The sequence below is a fragment of the Hyperolius riggenbachi genome, chromosome 4 (genome assembly GCF_040937935.1).
Source record: "Hyperolius riggenbachi isolate aHypRig1 chromosome 4, aHypRig1.pri, whole genome shotgun sequence".
NCBI lineage: Eukaryota > Metazoa > Chordata > Amphibia > Anura > Hyperoliidae > Hyperolius > Hyperolius riggenbachi.
Window position 1 is genome coordinate 225,966,765 of NC_090649.1, and position 22,684 is coordinate 225,989,448.

Consider the following 22,684-nt stretch of genomic DNA (forward strand, 5'->3'; position numbering starts at 1 on the left):
CAGAAGACAAAGATTGTTCACCATCATGGTTTAAAGGAAGAATACAGAAAGCAGTCTTAGACATTTCAGCTGTCTGTTTCCACAGTTAGGAACATATTGAGGAAATGGAAGACCACATGTAACGATTGTGGAATTCTTTCCGTGGTCAGCGCACAGGATGCACGCTGACACTGTGGAAATCCTCCACAAGCGTATAATCTGAGAGAACCCAGCAAAAGGTGCAATGCACCTGTAGAGGGGAATTCCTGCCGGCAGATGGAGCCGTGGAGTGCAGAGGCACAACCACAGATGCCAAATAGGAATTGTACGAGGGGAAGCAATGCAGGGCAAGATAGCCCTTAAAGAGAGAGAGAGCACAGCGACAGGGTGTATGTGTGTCCACCAATCTAGTCGCCATCCAGCGACGATGAACACACAACCGTGAAGATCAGGTGGGAAAGCAATCGCAAGAGATGGCGATTGCTAATAGCGACACAAGACTGAATAAGCACAGAGAAAGACTGTATGTATGTCCACCAATCTTGTCGCCAACCTGCGACGGTGAACACACAACAGTGGACACCAAGTGAGAACACAGTCGCAAGAGATGTGATTGCCAATGGGAATGAGCACAGGGACAGAATGTATGTGTGTGCACCAATCTAGTCACCAACCCGCGACGGTGAACACACAACAGCAGAAACAAAGTAGGAACACAATCGTGAGAGAAGCGATTGCCAGAAGTGACACAAGACTGAGTAAGGCAGTGCATGAGAGTAGCAAAGGCACAGCAAACAACAATGAGAGTATAAGGAAAATAACAAACGTTAGCTAAACGCGAACACCGCACTCATTCGCAACAGTGAACGCGTTTACGGCGCGGTCTCTGCACGATAAGCGCAACAGAGACAAGCACGCCACCCTAACTAACCAACGCCACACAAACATGAAATAGAGAACGCGAACGCCTGCTTAACGGTTATCCCACCGAGCCTACAGCAAGCGTTCGTATAAGACAAGACAGAGAGAAGGAGCAGCCAGCAGCAACCGCAGCTCTGGCCTACACTCCCAGACAGAGTTCCAAAGGAACCACCGCTGTTACCGCTAGAGCGAGTGCGATCCAGACAGACAAACGAACAGAAACAGAAATAGGTCAGATAAGGTCCACCGCTCTTCCGCCAAAGGGAGTGCGATCTAGGTTCAGGGACAGGACAGGGAGAATCCACTGCTCTTTCCGCCAGAGCGAGTGTGAACCAAGTAGAGAAACAGAGTTAGCAGGATCCACTGCTCTTTCTGCTAGAGCAAGTGTAATCCAAGTACAGAAACAGATCTTAGTAGGATCCACTGCTCTTTCCGCCAGAGCAAGTGTGATCCAAGTACAGAAACAGCGCTTAGTAGGATCCACTGCTCTTTCCACCAGAGCAAGTGTGATCCAAGTACTGGAGCAAACGATTCACCATCACCAAACGCTGGCGACAGTGCAATCGCAAGGACAAACAGAAGACAGAACAGGCAATACAAATAATACAACCTGATTGTGCAAAAGGGATGCCTAATGCAGTCCCCAGGAATACTCTAAGATAATCTTTAGCAAACAATAGCAAGGCTGACACTCCAGGAGTGTTTCAACAGTAACAAACCATGATGACCAGCAAAGGATTGTGGGATCACATGGTATTTATGCTGCAAGGGAGCGACTAGGCAATTTGTATAATCAGTATATGGAAAGTCCTCATCAGAGCAGGTCTGAAGCTTGCAAAGCAAAGACAGGTCTCTTATCCAGAGACCTGCATCCCACAGACTTAAGGAATGGTCAAACAGCTGTCTGCCTGTGCAGCCAGCTGAGCGGATCATTACAGTACCCCCCCCCCCTCTAGAGACGTCTCCCAGACGTCTCTCAAAACTGACCTTAGCAAAAAACTCTGACTGAAGACTCATGAAGGTCGGGACAGCCCGACTAGGCCCACTTCCAGAATCAATCCTCCCGAAATCGACCTCGTCGGAGGCAGAAGCCACTGAAACATGCCCATCAGTACTACAAGTTTCAGCGTAACACGCATCAAAACTGTGAATGCCAGAGAAGACCCTATTGACACCCTCCGAGCCATGCCCACCACCTTCCAAGGACCGTCCAAAAATACCAAACCTGCCACAATACCTATTTGAAGTGTCCCTTTCCACAGAGAAGCCACTGTTGATCTCATCCAGGGTACCAGTAAATATTTCTCCCAGACTCTCCCAGAACACTTTGAAGCTCCGCAAAGATCCCAAGAGGGCAGAACGATCACCAGGCTCACATGGAGAACTACCAAGAACCCATATGGAACCAATGACAATTCCATATTCAGGATTACCAGGACAAGCGTCGAGATCAGGGCTTTTAGGGACCACTTCTGGGCATGCGGGCCAGCAGGCAAAATCAGAACATGTCTCCACCGAGGAAACATCTGAGCATGCTGGCAACCGAGACACACTTGGGCTTTCTGGGTCACAAAGCACATCGGGGTACATTAGCACAAGAGAAACCTCAGGGCATGTTGAGGAACTGCCAACCTCGGAGACCGTACTGACAAGATCAAAACCAAAACCGGGCAGAGAATCATCACGAGTAGTGGTCACAAGCACTGGACTTCCAAAAGAAGACTTGGATCCTGACTTAGACATTTCCGTGACTGTACTGGTATCCAACCAACACTCATCATTGACTACGCATGACTGAAGCTCCCAAAGAGCTGCAAAAGTAGTCAATATAGCAGCGATGCCTACTGAAGTGAGCAATACTTCAGATGGCTCTGCGAGACAGGAGGCACCTCCTAAAAGTTCTGCACCCCTTGGGAGCAACTCGGAGACCTCCAGAACATCAAAAAAAAGCTCAGGAGCGTTGTTTCCCAAGTTTTCTGACAAAGAAATCAAGGATTCTGAACTATCCATGTTACAGGGCCCAACATCAAATACATTTTGCGGACAGAGCAAATGTCCTGGGATGGTTCTACAATCTGCTGAGACTGAATTTTATCTTCATGAACAGGATGCACAGGAATATTTACTGGAACACACACTGACCCCCTAACTCTAATCTCACTGCACACAGAATTCTGCATAACAGTCAAACTAGACTGCAATTCCAAAATGGCAGAAAAACAGGTGAGAATGGTAGCAATACCTAGACGAGCCTCCAGGGTCACTGCAGGAGATTTTATGCAAGGTAATATTGACTCATCCAGAGTACAGGGTGGAGAGTCAGTACTACCTGCTGAGCAAGAAAGGGGCTCACAAATGTCAGTGTGAATGGACATCATGTCTTTATTCATGGTACAGGGCAGGCTCACAGAGATCCTCTCTGGACAAGGTAAAGATTCCCCAGTATCAAATTCGCAAAACCAAAGCGCTGTCTCACTCTTAGATTCGGCTAACAATGTCGAATCCGAGGAGTCAGAACGCAAAATTTGCGAATCCAAGATCGCTTTAGGATGTGTAACTGACGCTTCCATAGCGCAAACCTCCGCAATCTGTGGGCCAGACTGCAAGGCGTTCAGGACAGAAACACCGGAGCAACTGTCATTAGGCAACGGGCCTTTACAGGTGTGAACAGGGTGAGACAAAGATTAATTTGCAGAAGAAGTTGCGACAACAACAGAAGAAACTTTATTAGACATATTAATATTACTTTTGATGCTGCATAGTTTAGGAACTTTCCCCAAAGCAGGATCATAGATGGAAGGTCTGAAAGATTTACTGAGAGGAAAAGATCTGTTTTAAATTGACAAATGATCCCACATATCCTTGACAAAACTGACACATTCATGTTGATCACAATCTGCAGGAACATCTGGGAAACAGGCATTAGATCACATAGTTTCAAACTCCACACAAGCAGGAGAGAATCTTTCAGGATTTACACAGGAATCAACCACAGTGGTACACCCATTCATTTCAGATCGCACAATGTCTAGACTCGCATGCTTTACCCCAGAAAGGCTTGAACAACCATCCGATAACGATGTCTCTTTATTGAAATCAATTGATTGGTGTGTGTGCAATTCATCCAAAATAGTCTGCCACACACACATCACCGGATCCACAAAACACTTGTCACACTCACCAGAATCAATCAAGGCGTACACAGAATTTATACAGGCGTTAAGAGTCTCTTCGCTTTCTGCGATGTAGAAGTCGCAAAACGCTTTCCAATCAAACTCAAACTCCACAACCAATGCCCCGACCTCCCACGGAGCGAATGGAGGCTCAAACAACCCTGTATCAAAGAAACATTCATACGGGTTGGGATCAGAAACATGCATAGACTTTCTTACACCTGTAATATACCAAATAATTCGGCTTATCATAGGCTCCACATATGCTTTAGCCTGAGGCAACAAAACCTGAGACTGAGAAGACTCTCTGAGTTTGCCACCTTCAAGTGTTTTACAGATTTCAGACTTTACAGAAATAATTTCTGAATTTGTAGTTGCTATAGGCAACGGATTTTTCCGCTGGGAAGTTTTCCTAGATTTTCTTTGTTTTGTTTCAGCCACTACAAGTGGCTGATGTCTAGATACCAGGGAGCTGTTACTGCATTTATTATCAAACTGAATGGTTTTGCATGAAAGGGATAGAACAGCTGACTGATTAGCAGATACATATTCATCAAGCATGGGTGGTAAGCAAGTCAGCTCAAACCAGTGGGAAAAAATCAATGTAAGAAACTGATAAAGATTATCCTCCCAGGAATTACTTTTCAATACCTCATAAGCCCACACAAACAGATCTCCTTGCAATAGCGTATAAGCAAATTGGAGAGCTGACGTGGACGGGTCAGTAATTTGAAAGGTAGGATTCAGCAAAAAATCTTACACATTCAGCAAGGAAGTCTTCCTTGGTTTCAGAGTCTAGACTCTTGAAGCTCTTAAAGATATAAGAACCAAATTCGACAAAAACGTACAAATCGGAAACTCCCTCTACACTGGGAATTTCGGTTTGGCTGGTCATACTGTAACGATTGTGGAATTCTTTCTGTGGTTAGCGCACAGGATGCGCACTGACACTGTGGAAATCCTCCACAAGCGTATAATCTGAGAGAACCCAGCAAAAGGTGCAATGCACCTGTAGAGGGGAATTCCTGTCGGCAGATGGAGCCATGGAGTGTAGAGGAACAGATCCTCTGCACAGCCACAGATGCCAAAGAGGAATTGTACGAGGGGAAGCAATCCAGGGCAAGATAGCCCTTAAAGAGAGAGAGCACAGCGACAGGGTGTATGTGTGTCCACCAATCTAGTCGCCATCCAGCGACGATGAACACACAACCATGAAGATCAGGTGGGAAAGCAATCGCAAGAGATGGCGATTGCTAATAGCGACACAAGACTGAATAAGCACAGAGAAAGAATGTATGTATGTCTACCAATCTCGTCGCCAACCTGCGACGGTGAACACACAACAGTGGAAACCAAGTGAGAACGCAATCGCAAGAGATGAGATTGCCAATTAGAATGAGCACAGGGACAGAATGTATGTGTGTGCATCAATCTAGTCGCCAACCCACGACGGTGAACACACAACAGCAGAAACAAAGTAGGAACGCAATCGCGAGAGAGGCGATTGCCAGAAATGACACAAGACTGAGCAAGGCAGAGCACGAGAGTAGCAAAGGCACAGAAAACAACAATGAGAGGATAAGGAAAATAACAAACGCTAGCTAAACGCGAACACCGCACTCATTCGCAACAGCGAACGCATTTATGACAGAAAGAAGGAGCAGCCAGCAGCAACCACAGCTCTGGCCTACACTCCCAGACAGAGTTCAAAAGGAACCACCGCTGCTACCGCTAGAGCGAGTGCGATCCAGACAGACAAACGAACATAAACAGGAATAGGTCAGATAAGATCCACCCCTCTTCCGCCAGAGCGAGTGCGATCTAGGTTCAGGGACAGGACAGGGAGGATCCACTGCTCTTTCCGCCAGAGCGAGTGTGAACCAAGTAGAGAAACAGAGTTAGCAGTATCCACTGCTCTTTCCGCCAGAGCAAGTGTGATCCAAGTACAGAAACAGAGTTTAGCAGGATCCACTGCTCTTTCCGCCAGAGCAAGTGTGATCCAAGTACTGGAGCAAACGATTCACCATCGCCAACCACTGGCGACAGTGCAATCGCAAGGACAAACAGAAGACAGAACAGGCAATACAAATAATACAACCTGACTGTACAAGAGGGATGCCTAATGCAGTCCCCAGGAATACTCTAAGATAATATTTAGCAAACAATAGCAAGGCTGACACTCCAGGAGTGTTTCAACAGTAACAAACCATGATGACCAGCAAAGGATTGTGGGATCCCATGGTATTTATGCTGCAAGCCTTCAAGGGAGGCGACTAGGCAATTTGCATAATCAGTATATGCAAATTTCTCAGCAGAGCAGGTCTGAAGCTTGCAAAGTAAAGACAGGTCGCTTATCCAGAGACCTGTGATCAATGGAATTCACTGTCCTCCATATTGAAAATGACCATTACCCCATATCGGCTTCCAGGTCAGCACACTGTTAAACTGTAATATCGCCCACTTGAGCCATAGGGAAACATGGGCATTGTCGTGCACATTCAGTTGTAACTGACAGCAGCTGATATGTAACTGACAGCAACTGGTGTATTTCAGTTCTGACAAAATATTGTCAGAACTGGGAGGGATCACTGTAAGGAGAAAATGGTGAGCTTCTGAGAGGGACTGGCTGTGAGGTAAGTATGTAATATTCATTTGCAGCTACATCATGTGTTTATTTTAAATAATTTTACTCAGTTCAGGCTTCCTTTAAGCACACCTCCAAACCGTTTCTAGCACTAGGCAGGGCGGGGCTTCGTCTGGGAAGCAGTTGTGGGGGGTGGCGCATTGGAGGGGGCAGTGCAGCAAGACCAATTATGTTAACTTAGCTCCCTAGGAGATGGAACCACTTTGCATGTGCTCCCTCTTTCTGGCTTCCAAAATGGGGGGCCCTCTCACTACCAAAATAAGGATGCTCTAAGGCTACCATAACAATCGCCTCTGTGACTACCAAAATAGGGGGCTTTCTGGCTACCTAAACATGGGGGCTGTCTGGCTACCTAAACATGGGGGCTATCTGGCTACCTGTACTGGGTGGCACCTTACACTGGGGAAGAGGCAGCTGCATGTGGCTGCCTAATATTGGGGGCTTTTCTGGCTACCTGTACTGGGGGACTGCACCAGATTACCTAATATTGGGGGCTCCTGTGGCTAACTATGCTGGAGAGCTGCATCTGGCTCATGAATACTGGGGCTCCTCTGGCTACCTACACAGGGTGAGGGGGCTATGTCTGGCTAATACTGGGTGCCTCTGGCTAGCTACATTGGGGGCTACCTAATACTGGGGGGTACATCTGGCTACTGAATCACAATATTTACTATCGCCCTAGACGCTCTATGACCTAGAAACTGCCTTTCTCCCACCTGTGACCCTATTATATTATTGTTACTGTACAGTATAGCTTAAGAGCTAGTAATTTTGGGCCTTATTTAATTCTACAGTAGGGGTGAGCTTGCAAGATTGTCAAACTTGATCTCACAGCGAATCAGCCCCAATCTCACTTAGCAAGATTCTTGTGAACTTGGCATTAAAGTGCGCCATGTGCAAGTTAGCTCAATTAGCGTGACCCCCCCCCCCCCCCCAATAAATAAATAAAGTTGGCCTAAGACAATAGGAGCATAAGACAATGACTGGATAAAGCTTGGCATTAGATTGTGAGCTCCTCTGAGGGTCAGTTAGTGACATAACTATAAACACTATGTAACAGTCAATACAGACGGTGTCAGCATTAAATAAATACATAATACTAATAACAATATACACGCAGGCCTGGTATTACATCACAGGAGCATATAAGCACAGCTGTCCTGGCACCCTAGACTTCACCCTCCATCAGGCCCGGATTTACATCACAGGAGCCTATAGGCACAGATGTCCTCGCAACGTAGACTTTGCCCTCCAGGAACCTACAAACCCCCACTGAACCGCATCGCAAGTGTGCTGGCTGGCCCAGCTGTCACCGCTCCCTTACTTCCTTTGCCCGTCATAGGTAGCTACAGGTGCCCCTTAGTATTAGGTAGCCAGAGGTACTCTCAGTATTAAGTAGCTACAGATGCATTTTAGTATTAGGTAGCTAGAGATGCCCCTTCCTGAAGGGAGATTTGGTAGTGGAATGCCGAGTGCCGGGTGAATAACCTATCATTTACACTCCGCTTTGGACTCTGCATGGGGAAGGAGGGAGGGTGGCACTCAAGAAGCAGAGTGAGCTGCCTTTTTATCAGCACATGCCTACAGTTTCTTATGGTAAATCCAGCCCTGCCCTCCATGGATGAACAAACCCCCGCCGAACCGCACCACAAGTGTGCTGGCTGGCCCAGGTGTCACCTCTCCCCTACTTCCTCTGCCAGGTGTAGGTAGGTAGCTACAGATGCTCCTTAGTATTAGGTGGCCAGAAGTACCCTCAATATAAAAAAGCTAGAGGTGCCTCTGACTGAAGAGAGAACTCATCACTGCAATGCCAAGAGCCGGGTGAGTAACATCTCATTTTCATTCTGTCCAGGACTCTTTACAGGGAAGGATGGAGGGACTCCGGGAGCCACTAAAAGAGGGAAGTGAGCCATCTTTCCATTATCAGTCGGCTGTAGGCATGTGCCTACAATGCCTTATGGTAAATCCGGCCCTGTATACACACACAGCACACTGCTCACACTACTTAAAGAGACACTGAAGCGGAAAAAAAATATGATATAATGAATTGGTTGTGTACTATGAATAATTACTAGAAGATTAGCAGCAAAGAAAATATTCTCATATTTTTATTTTCAGGTATATAGTGTGTTTTCTAACATTGCATCATTCTCTAATATTTGCAGATTACACAAAACTCTGCATTCAAAATGAGTCTTTCAGAGCAGTCTGTGAAGTAATGACCTCTCCTCTAGCAGAGAAAAAGAAAACTGTTCACTTACAGTTGAGATAATAAAAGTCAGAAGACAGCCCTCTCCACGACTTTGAAAGTCGTAGAGAGTAATGGCTTTTTTGCATAGAGATAAGAACTGGAGTTTCCTAACTCTTCCTGTACTGGAAACAATTAGACTGATGTATCTGATCTTAATGTTTTATTTCTTAGCTGTGCTACACATACAAATCATAATATCATCATTTTTTTTTCGCTCCAGTGTCTCTTTAAGCAATACAAATACACTGGAGCCATTCAAATGCCAGTTTCACTAAACTTTCTCAAAATTCTCATGAATCTCACAAACCAATCTCGCAAAATTTGCTAGTGATGATTCTGTTCATTTCCATTCTAAAGTTTATGGGCTTTCAGGCTGGACATGGCTTTCATCAGCATGTATTGCATTACTGGTTTGAAACCTCTCCAGCTTTGGTAAATTGTGATACCTGTGTGATTTGTTAGCATACTGCTTGCATACTTGGACAGTGTACTTCAGTGTTTCTCAAACCTGTCCTCATTACTCCCCAATGGCGCATGTTTTGCAGGAAATCTCACCTATGCACAGGTGGTGTAATAAGTATCTCAGCTACGGGGGAATCCACCTTGCTGAGACACTAATTACCCCACCTGTGCATGGGTGAGGTTGCCTGCAAAACATGCACCTTTAGGGAGTCACGAGGACAGGTGAAAAAGCACTGACGTAGGGTTCAAGCCTTTGGCAAGGCTTCTTAATGCACCAGGATTCCAGTGGAGAGTGTCCTATGTGGCTGCAACTCTCAAGTACTTTGAGTCCATCAGGAGAAAAAGTGTGATTGAGAGATATATGTATCCACTGTTACATTCTACTGCCAACTTTTGGGGGACTCCCTCCCAAGGGGTCACACACCTTCTTCAGCGTCTGGAGAGCTCATGCCTGGAGCCTGGCTGTGCCACCCTGTACCCAGTCAGTTCCAGGGTCGTGGTATATCACTGTCCCTATGATACAGTTGTAGTAACACCTTGTAAAACACAGACTTTACTTAATTAATTAGCAACATTTCACATTTATTAATCATAACAACATTTTTCATCTGATGAATTTAAAAAGCATTTATCACACCAGTCTGGAAACTGCTGAAGTGCTTACAATGCAAAAAAGTGAAGCTATCATGACAGACATACTGTCTATAGCAATTTCAGTAATTTAAAGAAGATGATCTGACACTGTTTCAGCCAGATTACAAAAGAAAACTGCATGTGTTTCTAATAGTCTCAGGATATGTGGAAATTATATGTTTTGTCCATAAGAGGTCTGAATGGGGGCCAAAATGCAATGAATTGAAATGATCAAGCTCCGTAAACAGACTGTCTACAAGGGCTCACCGAGGTCCAGACTCAAGCAACGAGTATTTAGTGAAAATGATAATGTGTTTATTATGTTTTTAACATCTAGATTATAAATCGGGCTGTACCTAAATGTAATCCCAAAATTGTGTTTGGAAAAATAAGAACTCAAAGCTCAGAAAACATGTAAAGGTTAGCCAGAATTCAGCTTCTGTGCTTCATAATCATTTTCCATATATAAAAATAGAACATAAAGGCCACACACTGAAACAGTATGTGTATCTATAGAAACCTAATTATGGGAAATGGCAACAGGCTCCCTGAACAAAATTTTCCAGAATCTGTAAGATCAGGGCTTACGTTTAAACATAAAAGGAGTTACTACACTTCTGTGTTTATCTCAAAATATAGTTAAGATACTTTTTCTTATCCTGAATGTCCTGGCTACATGAAATGGTCTGAGCACATACCCCTTTTTTCTTAGTTTTCAGGTCATATTGTTCTTGGTGTGGGGGGAGGGGTTGCACATGGTCTCTCCGGTGGTGGCAGACTCCCCTCCCCCCACCGCGCCACTTACTGATGTGTTTTCGCTCCCAGGAAATGCATTTTTTACAATCTTGCTGCTAGGTACAATTTACAAAGGTAAGGAATCTAGCCTTGGGTGGGGGGGCAACATGGGTGGTCTCCCCTGGACATTGGCCACATCCGGGGGGGTGCTGTCTACTTTCTCTGCTTCACAGTGAGCCCGGCAGTGAGAGTGCTTTGTGGGGGTGTCTGCACTGCTCCCCATTCCTTGGGGGCATGAGGAGGCCCCTGTTGAGATGCAAAGTATTTTGCGTGGGTTAACTCCTGCAGGAAACAGCACTGAGATAGTTTTAGATCCTGCATATGCTGACAAGCAGATGCATCTTGCAAATGCTATGCCATTTTAATTAGTCAATAGACATGAGGCAGCCAGTAAATAAGTCAGGTGACACCTGATCTGAGCACACACCCCTATTTTTCTAAGTTTGCAGTACATGAAATGTGAAATGTAGAAGTTAAATGTGTATGCATGTGCTCAGATAGCACCCTTATAAATGTCTTGTACTCTAATAAATGTCTTATAAGATGTATGTAAAGATCAAAACAGTTATTAACATGAAGGACTGAACACAGGTTTCACTTATACTCCTTTCCTGTAATACATTCCTGATCACCTTTATACTATTTGATCAAGGATTATTAACCCTCTAGCACAGTCACTAAGTTCCCTCTAAACAAGAGCTCCCTTTTTGTGTCATTTGCCTCTAACCCAAGATTTTCCTGTTCTCCCGTTTATCATGAGACAGGAAAACAATAAACTGTGGCCTGTAAGTCAGGATTTGATACATACACAGTTGGCCAATTATTCCGCGACCCATTTAAATTGCCTTGTGATGCAAACTGAGTGTATGCATGATACTCAATGTAATGTGTAAAAAGCTACATATCTGTAGGTATGCCTAGAAGGCTTTTGGGAGATACAGAGGGGGCAGATGCTCTACATTGGGAGAAGCCACTCCCACGATTCATCCTGCACGCCCCAATTGATTACGCAGTTCTGACATATACTCCCTACTTGATAATGGGAACTTAGCAGATTATACTTAATGTAACGTGTAAAACAGTTACATGTCTGGGCAGCACGGTGGCATAGTGGTTAGTGCTCTTGCCTTGCAACGCTGGGTCCCCGGTTCGACCAGGTCAACATCTGCAAGGAGTTTGTATGTTCTCCCTGTGTCAGTGTGGGTTTTCTCTGGGCACTCCGGTTTCCTCCCACATCCCAAAAACATACAGATAAGTTAATTGGCTTCCCCATAAATTGGCCCTAGACTATGATACGTACACTACATGATACATACATAGACATGTGACTATGGTAGGGACTAGATTGTGAGCCCCTCTGAGGGACAGTTAGTGACAAGACAATAAATCTGTACAGCGCTGCACAATATGTCGGCGCTATATAAATACTTGAATAAATAAATAAGTGTCTGCAGGGATGCCAGGAATGCCTTGTCCCATATACACACCCGCATTAGCTGTGATCCTTGTTGCTAAGGGGTGGACTAGACAGCCTTCATCCACACTGGGGGAGGACTTCACCTAGGGGGAATTTGGAGGGAAGGAAGGGTCTGGCAGCAAGATCCTCTGATATAAAAGGAGCAAGTGAACACTTAAAACTCTGCTCTGACTTGGGCTAGATTACTTTGTCCGCTATGAACTGGTTTTGTATGTTTCTCACATGCACATTAACTTTTCCCCTGTTAAAGCCCCAGTGTGGGGGTGAAACATGTTGGGTTAAGGGCATGTTTTTAGTTAAAGTGTAACTGTGGGGGATAAAATCAAACATCAATTCTTTATTTTTATCTGGTAAACAAGTAATAAGGATGCTAAACAGGCAATCGAAAAGTTAAAACTCAATAATACTCTTCTTGTTAATAATTGATCATTCCCGAATTTACCTGACTCTTATTTGGTACTTTGCCGCATAAAGGAAGTTGCAGGGCATGCTGGGTTGTCTTTTTTTTTTTTTTGCTTCTTTACTTTTCTCTCAGACTTAACTAATGCAGCCTGATTGGTTGAAGCTGCTTTCCTTCCTGTTTTTCCCTCCCACACCTCTGTTCCTCTCTGATTGGCCCCAATATTTCTCATGCTGAGATAATGCACTTTCTACTGTAGAGCTGGGTGGGAGTGTCTGAAAACTGGGAGGTGGGCAGGCATTGCATACACAATTAGGCAGAGGAGAATAAGGGAGGAAATGACATCAGGATTGGCTTCAAGATAAACACAGTTAAAATTGGAGATTCTTAAGAAGGATTTTCTCTTTTTGTACTATAGAAAAATCACTAAAATCAAAATGTGGACAGTGCAATACCTATGTTTTGTAAGTATATATGTGGTTTCTTTTTCTGAGATAGTATGGCTGACAGTGCCTCTTTGAGCACCGGCACTATACCTGTGCACCATAGCACCTGTGTCTCTACTTCTCCTTATGACAGTATAGGTTTTAAACGCTGGGCTTTTGCTTGAATACAGGTACTACATGGGGCTTGATTTACAAAACGGTGCTAACTGTTAGCATTCATAAATCACTGCACAGAGAATTAAATGTGTGCATTAAACACCAAGTGAACACCTGACATAACTGGCTAAGCAAATTTGGCATAATTGGCTATTCATGAGGCAATGCTCATGCAAATATGCATTCGCTTTCGCATGCCAACTTATGCAGGGTCAAAAACCAATGCCGCAAAGCGGTCGCCCTGCGGGAATTAGTTCATGCTACAATAGCACTATCCAGGAGCGCCACACGGAGGCTTCCCAATGCCCCCATACAAGCTAAGGTAAGTGCCTGTTTTTAATATTGGGAGGTGGGTGCGGGCGGCTCTCCCCGGCGCTGGCCACGCTTGGGGGGCTGCCTACACCACCCAGCCTCCCCCTCCGGGGTGCTGCTGTGGTTCCCAGGCAGTGAGAGCGCCTGGGACCCCGCGGTTCCCCGGTTGTATGGGGGCATTGGGAAGCCTCCCTGTGGTGCTCCTGGATAGTGCTATTGCAGCATGAACTAATTCCCGCAGGGTGACCGCTTTGCGGCATTGGCTTTTGACCCTGCATAAGTTGGCATGTGAAAGCGAAATGCATACTTGCATGAGCATTGCCTCATGAATAGCCAATTAGGCCAAATTTGCTCAGCCGAATATGTCAGGTGTTCACTTGGTGTTTAATGCACACATTCAATTCTTTGTGTAGTGGCTAACTGTTAGCATGCTGTGAAAAGGCTGTGAAAAGTGGTTCGCGTTAACGGTTGTATTCGCGTGATAAATTTGCATTATCGTGCGAACACAAACGTTAGCGCGCAAAAAATTTGCATAAACGCACGAACGCGAATTTTTGCGTGCGATAATGCAAAAAGCTGTACTAACAGTTAGCACCGTTTTGTGAATCAAGCCCATACAGAGTAGTCTTTCAGCCAGTGATCAACAGCATTGCTTACAAACTGTGGTCCTTTTATACTCTCATAGCATCTTATTCATTGGGAGTAGAGAGATATTATAAATTTGTTTGTTCATCAGCCCAATTTTAAACTAATATATTAAAGGTTATATTTTAGCCATCAGAGTATTTCTGTACAGAAATATCTCCCTGGCTACCCTTGGACAGTTTGTTCCTCCATGTTCCTTGTTATATGGGAAAGTCAAATGACAACACTCACTCAAGATTACTTAAAATAAACCTGAGCTAAATGTTTCTTCTCTTGATGCCCTTTCTTCCCCATTCAGCTTAGCTACATAACGTTGTTTGACTGATGAACATTTCCATCTAACCTAGCTGGTCACATCTTCAGAATGTCTTAATAGTTGCCGACTTGTATTTTTTGAACATGGCATCACCTGTACCTGTACATCTCTTCCTCTACATTTCTCTAAAATTCTTATTAGACGTTTACAGGAGGTAAAAGTGTAGGTTCCATGGGCGTAGCAATCACCCCTGCGACTCCTGCCATCGCAGGGGAGTCCAGAGGCTTTGGGGGCCCCTCCTCCTCCCTCTCCCCAACTGCAAGTGCAGCCAATTAGCAAAAAACACTCCCTGCAAAACCGTGTGCAGGAGAGTGTGTATTTTTTTCCTGCTTACAGACGCTGCTTGACAGCAAAACACTCTCTGCTGCCATTCCCCGGCTCCCAATCACGTGACTTGCATAGCGTTCGTGGACCAGGGGGGCCCATGTTATCATTTTTACAGGGGGGCCCTATTAAGTTTAGTTATGCCACTGGTAGGTTCAGAGGGTTATCTACTGCTGTTGTCAACAAGAGGCAAAACATCTCAGAATTGGCACTCCCCACACAAAAAGCAAATGTTTGCAGCTAATCTTGCTTCAAAGGACAACATGCAAATATCTTCAGAAAAAAAAGACTGTTAGGAAAAGCATTAAAAGTATAGTGTGAGGCAGGGTCGGATTTCCCATAAGGCACTATAGGCACGTGCCTATAGGCGCCTTATATAGCAGAGGCGGGTTACCCCCGCCCCCCTCCCTGTGTTGCCGATCGGGTCCAGCGGCAGTCTGGCAGCCGCACTGCAACTCCGTTGGCAAGTGCCCCCTGCTGCGTGTTCCGGGCAGTCATAAAAAGACAGTTGTTCCCCATCACCAGACGGCGCACACTACCATGAAGCTGGGGGGAGGAGGGGGACCAGAGCTGGGCAATTAAGCAGTCAATTAAAAATGCCCCCCTCCCTCTTTCTTTTCAAGTGCTGCCAGGGACAAAGAGAAACTTCACAGAAGGGGTGCAGCACTGAGTAGCCTTCATAGATTTTCTGCACAAAGCCTGCAGGCTACAGCCCTGTCTCCTCCCCTTGAGAATCGTGTGTCGTAGTACAGCTCCCCCTGGAGAGACAGTGATACAGTCACACATTGGACTTCTGGTGACAACACAGGGCAAGGCTGCGGTAACTTATTTTCCCCCTTAGGCCTCAATTCACGGAGCATTATCAAACGTTTATCAAACACTTTTTCAAACGTTTGATAATTTACCTCATGGGTAAAATCTCATTTTAAATTCACTAATGTGTTATATATTTATCGAATGTTTTACCGATAAAACGTTCAACAAAAATATAACACCTTAGTGAGATTTTACCCATGAGGTAAATTATCAGACGTTTGATAAAGTGTTTGATAAACGTTTGATAATGCTCCATGAATTGAGGCCTTAGTGTGTGTTTGTGCACTTTTTATCTGCTGTGTGTGTGCCTTGTGTGTACTGTGTGTGTGTATTCCATCTGCAGTGTGTGTGTGCAGTGGCGTAGCTAAGGAGCTATGGGCCCCGGTGCAAGTTTTACATGGGGCCCCCCAAGCACTCTATACATAACAATTGATACGTTGCACCAAAACCTGCCAATGGCAACTACACTGTCAGAGATGCAAGAAGGGGATGGGGAGCAGCTTGTTAATGATTATTACTATTTAAAGCATCTATAGAAGTGATTATTACCAACACATGGCCAATAGAGAGCTAATATTGTGATTGAGGGAGGCCCCCTCGGGGCCCCTCTGACCCAAGGGTCCTGATGCGGTCGTTGCCTCTGCAACCCCTATTGCTACGCCACTGTGTGTGTGTGTGTGTGTGTGTTGCATCTGCAGCGTGTGTATATGTAATTGTGTGTGTGTGTGTACTCTGTGTGTGTGTGTGTGTGTGTGTGTGTGTGTGTGTGTGTGTGTGTGTGTGTGTGTGTGTGTGTGTGTGTGTGTGTGTGTGTGTGTGTGTTTGTGTGTGTGTGTGTGTTTGTGTGTGGCATCTGCAGTGTGTGTGTGTGTATATTGCATCTGCGCTGTGTTTGTGTGTGTGTTGCACCTGCGGTGCGTGTGTGCTGGTTTTTGCTGGGGATGTTTGGGCGGGGTACTGGAGTTAAGCTTTGAGGGGGGGGGGGCCTCTAATCTGTTAAAAAGGGTGCCATACAAATGTATGTAAATTTCCCCAGTTAGGGCCGATAAAAAGGGCACCGGCCATCGCCCAATAAAATAGCGGGCTCCACGTTTACCATTTGTAGCCACACCTTGCATAGCTGGCTACCCTACTGCCCGTATTTTATTGGCGCTCTTTATAGCGGTCATTGCCCTGATCTAGGTATTATATTAATCTACCACCGTCCCGTTGGATTCACCCCGCACCCCTTTTTCCTTTTTTTTACAAGCGCCTGTTTTTGAGTGTACTCGGTTTCTTCTCTAGGCCACAAGCTAGCTCTATACAGAGTGGTGCACGACTGACTGGCCCTGTTACCTGTCACATGTGCAGGTTTACACGCCGGCACTAACCAGTCCTTGTGCACCTCTTGATCAGTCCCTGCTGTGTGTGCCCAGCTTTATTAAAGCCTGTGTTGCTTGTATATGCTGCTGTATGGGTAATGTTCTCATACATAAATGCAGGTAACACAGGTTTCAGTAAAGCCGGAGAGGACACAGCAGGGATAGAGCAAGAGGCAGTGGCTTAGCTAAGAAGCCGTGGGCCCCAGTGCATGTTCAGCCTTGGGGCCCCCCAAGCATGCTATAGATAACAATTGATACAACGCACCAAAACCAATCAAGGACAACCAAAGTGTCAGAGGTGCAAGAAGGGGATGGGAAACTGTGTGTTAATGATCACTACTATTTAAATCAACTATAGAAGTGACTATTATCAGCACAGTACCAATAAAGAGCTAATATTGTGTTTGAGGGGTGGGTCCTTTGGGGCCCCTTTAGCCCAAGGGCCCGGATGTGGTTGCTACCTCTCTGCACTCCCTATTGCTATGCCTCTGGCAAGAGGCACATGAGAGGAGGACATGTCCAGCCAGCGTTTGCCTGTATATTCATGTTCAAGACTGAGCCAGTCTTTTGTGCGCAACTCTCTAGAACACTCACCTTGCAGCGCTGGGTCCCCAGTTTGAATACCAGCCAGGGCACTATCTGCATGGAGTTTGTATGTTCTCCCTGTGTCTACGTGGGTTTCCTCCCACATACCAAATACATACAGAAAAGTTAATTGGCTTCCCCCAAATTGACCCTAGACAATGATACATACAGTATACTACATAGACATGACAATGGTAGGTAATATAGGGATATGTTTGGTGCTGGGCTTGTCTTGGTGCTCTGCTTGTCTTAGGTAATATCTGCATTACATTGGTAAGGAAGAAAAAGAGGAGGAGAGGCAGCACTGCTGCAGGCTGTCTTTAATCCAAAGTGTGGTTATACATTTTCCAACAAGTGAAGAAAATACAATAAACATACCATTGTTGTGGAAGCTGTGTGCTGATGGTGGGTGCTGGGCACAGATTAGCCTTACGGCCGTTTCGCTCTGTAAATGTGCTTCTACGGAGACTGTACAGACTCTCCTTCTCTTTTTCTTCCTTACCAACACATACTGCATACCTGAAGTCAGAGCACGCTGGCTGTGCCAGGGGGTTTGGAGGCTGCGGACCCTGCCACTCTCTCCTACCATGCAGACGATTGCTGTAGTGCCGACTCTTCCCTCTCCTCTCTGCTGACGAAATATCTGCATTACCTTGCATGGTTTTATTTCCTAAGAAAAGGGGTGTGACTTGGGGTGTAGCCTTAGCTGAGGGGTGGAGCTTAGGGCACCAGAACTTCTCTGCCTATAGGGTCCTGAGCTGTAAATCCAGCCCTGGTGTTAGGTCTGGATATATGAGTGGATGCTGCAGCTTGCTGCATGATGCATACAATCCCACATCCTGATCCACTAAGCATGTAGTTGTTTTTAAAGGGTAATACACTGTGTTTTATATATTTTGCTGTCTTTCTTGCGTGCATACAGTAAAACCTTGGATTGCATGTAATTTGGTTTATGAGCGCTTTGCAAGAAAATAAAAATTTTTTATGAAATTTTGACTTCATAAGAAAGCAATGTCTTGATATACAAGCACAGAACATATATGCATGTCACGTAATCACAACTGAGCCGATGGTTAAGATTATACTTAATCTGAATGTAGAGACTGTATCACTGTGTCACGTTTCTGTGACATCCTCTAAATGTGGACAATAACAACTGTCATTGGATAAGTTCCTTGTTAAAGCCACACACAAAAAGTTTGGGGTGAGCCAATAAATAGGAATGATTCTGTTGCTTATAGTGAAAGTCTTTCTTAACATTTTTACTTTATACAGTACAGTACTTTGTATTAAATATTTTTCTATAAATGTCTTTCGATGGTGGAACGAATCATCTGAGTGTCCATGAATCCTTATGGGGAAATTTGCTTTGATAAAAGAGTGCTTTGGATTAGAAGCATGTTTCTGGAACGAATTATGCTCGCAAACCAAGGTTCCACTGTAATCTGTTTTGCATTAAAGTGTACCAGAGTTGTGTGAATAAAGTAAATTTCGATACTTACCCGGGGATTCCTCCAGCCCCATAAGTACGTGTGAGTCCCTCGCCGTCCTCCCGTGGTCTGCCATTCAGCCGCGATCAACCCCAGTAACAGTCTCAGTTGTGTCAGTCGGTGCCTTCTGTGCATGTACAGAAGGCACCGACTGACGCGACTGAGTCTGTTACCAGGACTGTTTGCAGCTGAATGGCCAGCCGCGGGAGGAAAGCGAGGGACTCACACGTGTTTATGGGGCTGGAGGAAGCCCCAGGAAAGTATTGAATCTTACTTTATTTATCGCTCTGGTTTACTTTAAGCTCTTTGTTTAAAAACAGATTTGGATAAGCCTGTATGTTCTCTGTTTTGGATCACACTTTAAACGACTGAACACTCTGCAGATAGATGCTTTCATAATATTCTTCAGTCATACAGAAGAAAGAAATGTGCACTGGAGGTTTATTTGTGTAGGACACTATTCAAGTATGCTACTCCTTGCTAGACTGAATTCAAAATCATATGTCAATAATAAATCCTTAAAGAGACAGCAGGTGTCCCCAAGCATATATAAAACAGCTCTTACAAATGAGGTATGAAAGCCCTGATTATCAACATGGTTCCTCTAAATAGTTACAGCATCTATCCAGAAGAAGCATGCCACACACATGCAAAGTAGCTGGTGATAGCCAGAGATTTTAGAACTGAACATTATGAGTATTTTCATATGCTAACAAAGACTTTTGAAGATGTGGATGGTGTGTTAGAATCTGTTGCTTAAATAATATTGTTCTATGTATCGGTTCCAATGTGCTAGATATTGTTATAGATGTTTGGGGCAGGAAAGTGAGATGTGCAGCACAATCTGTTAAAGAGTATCTTGGCAATGTAAACCTACTATGAAGCCTTCCCAGCACGATGATAATAATTTAGCCAGGCGTAGGTGTTCCACAGTATAGGTAGGTAGGCATAGGTAGGTGCCCCAGTATACGCAGCTAGGCATTGAAAGGTGCTCCAGTAGATAGCTAGGCATAGGTAGGTGTCCCAGTATATGTAGCTAGACATAGGTAGGTTCCCCAGTATAGGTAGCTAAGCATAGGTAGACACCCAATATAGGTAGCTAGACATAGGTAGATGCCCCAGTATAGGCAGCTAGGCATAGGTAGGTGCCCCAGTATAGGCAGCTAGGCATAGGTAGGTGCCCCAGTAGTTAGCTAGGTATCGGTGGTGTCCCAGTATAAGCATCTAGGCATAGGTAGGTGTCCCAGTATAGGTAGTTAGGCATAGGTAGGTGTCCCAGTATAGGTAGGTGGGTGCTCCAGTATATGTAGCTAGGCATAGGTAGGAGCCCCAGTAGTTATCTAGCCATAGGTAGGTGTCCCAGTATAGGTAGTTAGACATAGGATGGCACCATTGGGTAGCAAGGCATAGGTAGGTGTCCAAGTACAGATAGTTAGGCATAGGTAGGCGTCGCAGTATAGTTAGGTAGGTGCCCCAGTAGTTAGCTAGGCATAGGCAGGTGTCCCAGTATAGGTAGAAAGGCATAGGGAGGTGTCCCAGTGTAGGTAGTTAGGCATAGGTTGGTTCCCCAGTATAGTTAGCTAGGCATAGGTAGGTGTCCCAGTATAGGTAGGTAGGCATAGGTAGGTGTCCCAGTATAGGTTGGTAGGTTCCCCAGTAGTTAGCTAGGCATAAGTTGGTTCTCCAGTATAGGTAGGTCATGCATCGATAGGTGGGTTCCCTGGTACAGGTAGCCAGGCAGCGGGGTGCGGGTCTGCAGCGGCGATACGGTGGTGGCTAGGCGGGCTGAGAAGAGCGTGAATGAAAGACCCAAGCGCAGGAACATGGATGTGCATGGATGTGGATCTTCAATCAACATCTAGAGGATGTTGGCTCGGGATCATTAATTGAAGGGAAGTTGATTAAGAACAATAACATACTTTTTTGTTATGTTTTCATACAACGTTAGCCATTTGTGGGAATGTGTAAGTAGTACTCCTATACCCATTTCATCTGGGGGGGAGAGCATCTGGGGGTCCCCTTGTAAAAGGGGACCCCAGATGCCACCATGAAACAACCCTCTTACACCTCCATGCACCCCCCCCCCCCTCCTCCTGGGCACCAAAAGTGGGGAGAAGCCCTTGACCATGGTATGAACAAGGGTTTTGGTGGTGAGGGGGAGGCTTTGCGCTCTCTTCCAGAGCCCTCCCATTTCATGGACCATGCAAACTGGTATAACTTAGGGTGTAGGGCCCCACATGGTCCAGTTATTTTTAATGCAAATAATAGGTATATTTGCCGGGGATCATTATACAGAAGTATTGTGGCTATACAACAATCCTTGGCAAAAGTGTCACAATTAGAGATGGGCCGAACCTCCGATTTTAGGTTGGCGAACCCTGTTCGCGAACCTTCGCGGAAGGTTCGGTTCGCGGAAAAGTTTGCGAACCGCAATCGACTTCAATGGGGATGTGAACTTTGAAAAATAGAAAAAATTATGCTGGCCACAAAAGTGATGGAAAAGATGTTTCAAGGGGTCTAACACCTGGAGGGGGGCATGGCGGAGTGGGATACATGGCCAAAGTCCCGGGGAAAAATCTGGATGTGACGCAAAGCAGCGTTTAAGGGCAGAAATCACATTGCTAAATTGCAGGCCTAAAGTGCTTTCAAACATCTTGCATGTGTTTACATCAATCAGGGAGTGTAATCAGAGTTCTGCTTCACACTGACACACCAAACTCACTGTGTAACGCACCGCAAACAGCTGTTTGTGTAGTGACGGCTGTGCTGGACTGATGCGCACCGTGGTGAGAGTGTAGGCCATGGTGTTTTCAAGCCCATATGGGCGCCGGGCTAAAGGTAGTTATATGCAGTGAGGTGGGTTCACTCAACACAACAGGTAGTTAGATGCAGTGAGGCGGGTTCACTGAACAGTAAAGGTAGTTATATGCAGTGAGGTGGGTTCACTCAACACAACAGGTGGATAGATGCAGTGAGGTGGGTTCACTGAATAGTAAAGGTAGTGTAACGATCGGTGTCAGCACACAGAGAGAATCTGATCATTGATGATTTGCAGAATCATCAATAATACAGATGTATACTTGATAATAGATGATCTGCAGAATCACCAATAATACAAGTATGACTGACCTCTGGACACCTAATAAAGTGTAAGTGTTTGGTGTAACTGTAGGTTATCTCCCGTGAGGCGGGAGATACAGGCAGCTTGGCCGAGAACCACCTGAGGGGCAGGTGGCTCTGGGAAGTGCAGGGACTATCTCCTTGAGAGAGGGAATAGTGAGAACCTGGCAACCAGGGATATCTGGATATCAGATATAGACTGTACTGCAGCCAGGGGACTCCAGGGGAAGAGGCCACTGGCTGCTAACCGGCCGGACTCTCTGAGGAGCAGGAGTCCTAGTTGCAACTGACACTTGGTGGAATTGTATCACTGCTAGTACAGATAGACTGAGCACTCAAGGGGTGAGTGACAGCCTGGAAGGTCGGGCAGGCCAGGTC